The sequence below is a fragment of the Procambarus clarkii genome, chromosome 70 (assembly GCF_040958095.1).
Source record: "Procambarus clarkii isolate CNS0578487 chromosome 70, FALCON_Pclarkii_2.0, whole genome shotgun sequence".
NCBI lineage: Eukaryota > Metazoa > Arthropoda > Malacostraca > Decapoda > Cambaridae > Procambarus > Procambarus clarkii.
This window is the reverse complement of record NC_091219.1, coordinates 24,908,702-24,913,701: the sequence shown is the minus strand read 5'-3', so window position 1 is coordinate 24,913,701 and position 5,000 is coordinate 24,908,702. Positions and strand designations below refer to the sequence as shown.

Sequence of the window (5,000 nt, the reverse complement as noted above, 5' to 3'; positions counted from 1 at the left end):
TCGCTGCAATGCCCTTTCTCTCTCTCTCTCTCCCATCTCCCCCCTCCCTTTCCATTATAATATCAACCCATACTTATTGTGTTCGCTTCTGTCCCCTTACCCATTCCCCCTTCCATAACCACACCTGATATTGCTATTCCACACACACCCCCCCTTCCCCCTCTATAATTTCACTTGCCTTTCCCCTTCCATAACTCTACCATTCCCTTCCACAGCCCTACCATTCCGCTACCATATCCCCAACCATTGCACTATAGTTCTAATTGAACTCTTCATTGTCAGGAAATTTGTTAGAATATTAGTGTTTAGTGTTCGCTTATAGCTTCTCTTCCATTTCTTCTCGCACCACTCCCTTCCACCCTCCCCCCCTTCCATTTTCCCCTCTCCCCCCCCTTCCTCCCTCTCCCTCCCATCTTCTCACTCTTTACAAACTTGTTAAACCTTCTTTGATCTTCTTCAATTTCTCCTCGAATTATTGTTTAATTTTCCGTTTTTTTCTCTAGATGTTTCTTCTTCTTCTCCTCGAAGTAAGGTTGACGCAATAAAAGTAGGGTTGACGCAATAAAAGTAGGGTTGACGCAATAAAAGTAGGGTTGACGCAATAAAAGTAGGGTTGACGCAATAAAAGTAGGGTTGACGCAATAAAAGTAGGGTTGACGCAATAAAAGTAGGGTTGACGCAATAAAAGTACGGTTGACGCAATAAAAGTAGGGTTGACGCAATAAAAGTAGGGTTGACGCAATGCCAGTTGGGTTGACGCAATACAAAGAAGAGACTACGAAGACGAGGAGAGGAAGGTGAGATAGAGTGGAAATAGGAGAAAAATGAAAGATCAAAGTAGGAGGCAAGATTGGAGGAGAATGAGAGAAAAGGTAAGAAAGAAAAATGGATAAATGAAGTAGAAAGACTTGACTGAAAGAAGAGATAAGTCTGAAAGGGGAAAAAAACAAGCGATTGGATACTAGTTTTTTTTTAAGCGAGGACGTGATGGAAATCAGAATACTCGCTTGATTGCACGAATAGAGGAAGAGGGGGAGGAGGAAGAGAAGGGGGGGGGAGGAGGAGGTTGTAGAAGAGGTGGGATAAGAAGAGAGACATGAAACACCTCGAACCGGTCACCCAAAAGACAGCCATTTAAAGCTTAAACACCTGTAATGAAGCCAATCCAATATTAGGACTTTGTATGAAACACCCGCTATACTCAACACCCGCCACACTCAACACCTGTCACACTCAACACCCGCCACACTCAACACCCGCCATACTCAATACCCGCCACACTCAACACCCGCCATACTCAACACCCGCCATACTCAACACCCGCCATACTCAACACCCGCCACACTCAACACCCGCCATACTCAACACCCGCCACACTCAACACCCGCCACACTCAACACCCGTCACACTCAACACCCGCCACACTCAACACCCGCCACACTCAACACCCGCCATACTCAATACCTTACTTCAAATCAGGCCCTTGAGAATCATCCAACAGAATCGTCAAAATTAAAATTGAGGTTAGAAAGCTTTTAGATAGGAACATGATTAATCTCTAACATCCCTATAACACTTCCCCCTCACCAAGACATCAAGTCACCTTCGTCTCACCTTTTTGCTCATATTCACCTCACCAGATCTACTCATCATCATCATCATCTCGATTTCAACTCACATTCACAATGCCTAATTTAACCTGGAGTGAGCCGCTATCTCACATTCATCTACTTTATCAGTCACTTTCACCTCACTTTTTCTAGACACTTTCATCTGATCGTCACTTCACCTTCACAACCTGACTTCCACCTCTTAAATGTTTTTCCTAAATTCAATAAACTCCCTCATGATGTTATTGGATAAAAGATGACACCTTTTATCCAATAACATCATCTCTCGACTTTGTCTTGACCATTTTCAGCCTTGCTTTCTCTTCAACCAAAGAAAGTGAGAGTGTATACTTCTGTATCGCTTCTCTGAGTATACCTCTGTATGGCTTGTCTGAGTATACCTCTAACCACATATATTTTTCCGAGGTTTACAATTTCACTTTTTGCAGAAATCAGGTTTTCAGGAAATCAGGAATCCATTTTTCTGTCAAACTTAAAATAGTATATATATATATATATATATATATATATATATATATATATATATATATATATATATATATATGTGTGTGTGTGTGGTAAAAGGTCTCTGACTGCTTGCGTTTTTTTAATGCAGTAACTGTCTCGTTTCTTATGTTCCAATTAAAATGTTATGCTTTGGAGAACTCAGTATTTCCTGATCTCGGATTAAAAGATAAAAGAATGGGTTCTGACCAAACCCAGTGACCTGTGGGCTCTACTAAGAAAGGCCAGTGGCCTGTCTCTCTCTCTCTCTCTCTCTCTCTCTCTCTCTCTCTCTCTCTCTCTCTCTCTCTCTCTCTCTCTCTCTCAGCTTGTAACGAGATTCGACGCTAATGGCAACAGATGCAATCTAATTACCCTGGGGATGAGTTTAATCATCCTAATGATGATTTGCCAAGGACCTTCCCCCTTTGTAAGGAGTTTTCTACATGAGTCTGCCATCCATCTCCATATCAAGATCAGATTTGGAGAAGATGAAGAAAATTTCTGAGAAAATCGTCTATTATAAAAAAAATGGAAATTAATCATTATATTTATTTAAAATTAAAGAAGGGAGAAACATGATAACTATGGGTGGGAATATATGATTAGTCGGGAACTTATTTTGATTGATGTGTCCTTTACTGTTTATTGGGGTGGGGGGATGGGGCTGGAGTGGGGGGGGGGAAGGGGGAAGGGGAGGGGTTTCAGAAATGTGTAGTGGGTGAGGCTATCTCCCTCCTCTCTGATGTCTGCCAAGACTTGCTCCTTAACCTTAATAGAGAGACGGTATCGCATGCTTTCTGGTGGTCAAGGAAAACGCAGTCTGCCCTTCGGACGCAGGCGAAGAGTCATAATAACGTGGCTAAAGTATGTTGACCAGACCACACACTAGAAGGTGAAGGGATGACGACGTTTCGGTCCGTCCTGGACCATTCTCAATTCGATTGAAGTCTTGAATGGTCCAGGACGGACCGAAACGTCGTCGTCCCTTCACCTTCTAGTGTGTGGTCTGGTCAACAAGACTTGTCAATTATCAGAGATTAATGTTGCTCACTGTACACTTTGCACACGAACCTGTAATCACCAGGATGACGAATACTGATAACTTTGAACTAGTTAAGCGTAGTTAAACTAGTCAAACTAGTGTGTGTTACTTGATGCTGTAACAAGTCACATTTGTGTTACGCCTCCAGTGTGTATAAGTTATACACTAATACATTAATAATGTATTGACACTTGTGTGTGAGTGCGTGTGTATGTATGTGTGTGTGTGTGTGTGTGTGTGTGTGTGTGTGTGTGTGTGTGTGTGTGTGTGTGTGTGTGTGAATTCTGTCATGAATGTGAGTGCATGTGTGTGTGTGTGTGCATATCTGCCAGAGCTGTGAGTGCGTGTGCGTGCATGTATGAGTGAGTGTGGCCAATATTAATGCTTCAATAAATTCATACCTGCTGACAAGTGATTTAATGCGGAGAGGGGGAGAGAGCAGCAGACCGCACGCACACACGCACACACGCACAGACACAGAGACACAGACATACACACACACACACACACACACACACACACACACACACACACACACACACACACACACGCACACACACACACACACACACACACACACACACACACACACACACACACACACACACGCGCCAACGGCCATACCACGCTGAGAACACCGCTTCTCGTCCGATCAGGGAAGTTAAGCAACGTTGGGTTTGGTTAGTACTTGGATGGGTGACCGCCTGGGAACACCAAATGCTGTTGTTGCCAGTGCCCTTAACTTGTATACCATGCAAGGTGATGGAGAAGATCGTGAGAAAAACTTAGTAACACATCTGGAGAGAAGAGACTTCGTGGCAACCCATCAACATGGGTTCAGGGAGGGTAAATCTTGCCTTACAGGCTTAATAGAATTTTACGATCAGGTGACAAAGATTAAGCAAGATAGAGAAGGATGGGCGGACTACATTTTTTGGGACTGTCGGAAAGCCTTTGACACAGTACCGCATAAAAGGCTGATGCATAAGCTGGAGAAACAGGCAGGAGTAACTGGTAGGGCGCTCCAGTGGATTAGGGAGTACCTAAGCAATAGGAAACAGAGAGTTACAATGAGGGGTGAGACCTCAGATGACGTGAAGTCACCAGTGGAGTCCCACAGGGCTCTGTACTCGAACCTATAGTGATTCTGATATACGTAAATGATCTCCCGGAGGGTATAGACTCATTCCTCTCAATGTTTGCTGACGACGCCAAAATTATGAGAAGGATTAAGACAGAGGAGGACAGCTTGAGGCTTCAAGAAGACCTGGAAAAGCTGCAGGAATGGTCGAACAAATGATTGTTAGAGTTTAACCCAAGCAAATGTAATGTAATAAAGATAGGTGTAAGGAGCAGGAGACCAGATACAAGGTATCATTTGGGAGATGAAATACTTCAAGAGTCAGAGAGAAAGACTTGGGGGTTGATATCACGCCAGACCTGTCCCCTGAAACTTATATGAAGAGGATAACATCAGCGACATATGCCAGGTTGGCTAACATAAGAACGGCCTTTAGAAACTTGCGTAAGGAATCTTTTATAACTTTATATACCACATATGTCAGACCAATCCTGGAGTATGTAGCCCCAGCATGGAGTCCATATCTAGTCAAGCATAAGACTAAACTGGAAAAGGTTCAAAGGTTTGCCACCAGACTAGTACCCGAGCTGAGGGGTATGAGCTACGAGGAGAGACTACGGGAATTAAAGCTCACGTCATTGCGAGACAGAAGAGTTAGAGGGGACATGATCCCCACATACAAGATTCTCAGAGGAATTGATAGGATGGATAAAGACAGACTATTTACCACAAGGGGCACACGCACTAGGGGACACAGGTG

General features: G+C 43.6%; 1 protein-coding gene and 1 non-coding gene across 2 annotated transcripts in view; both read left to right on the top strand.

Moving 5' to 3' along the window:
- Positions 1 to 5,000, top strand: part of LOC138349797 (cell adhesion molecule Dscam1-like) — a 150,714-nt gene that overhangs the window by 63,332 nt on the left and 82,382 nt on the right. The window lies entirely within an intron of this gene.
- On the top strand, positions 3,770 to 3,888 carry LOC138356182 (5S ribosomal RNA). The gene has a single exon (XR_011224247.1). It is a non-coding gene; the product is annotated as a 5S ribosomal RNA (ribosomal RNA).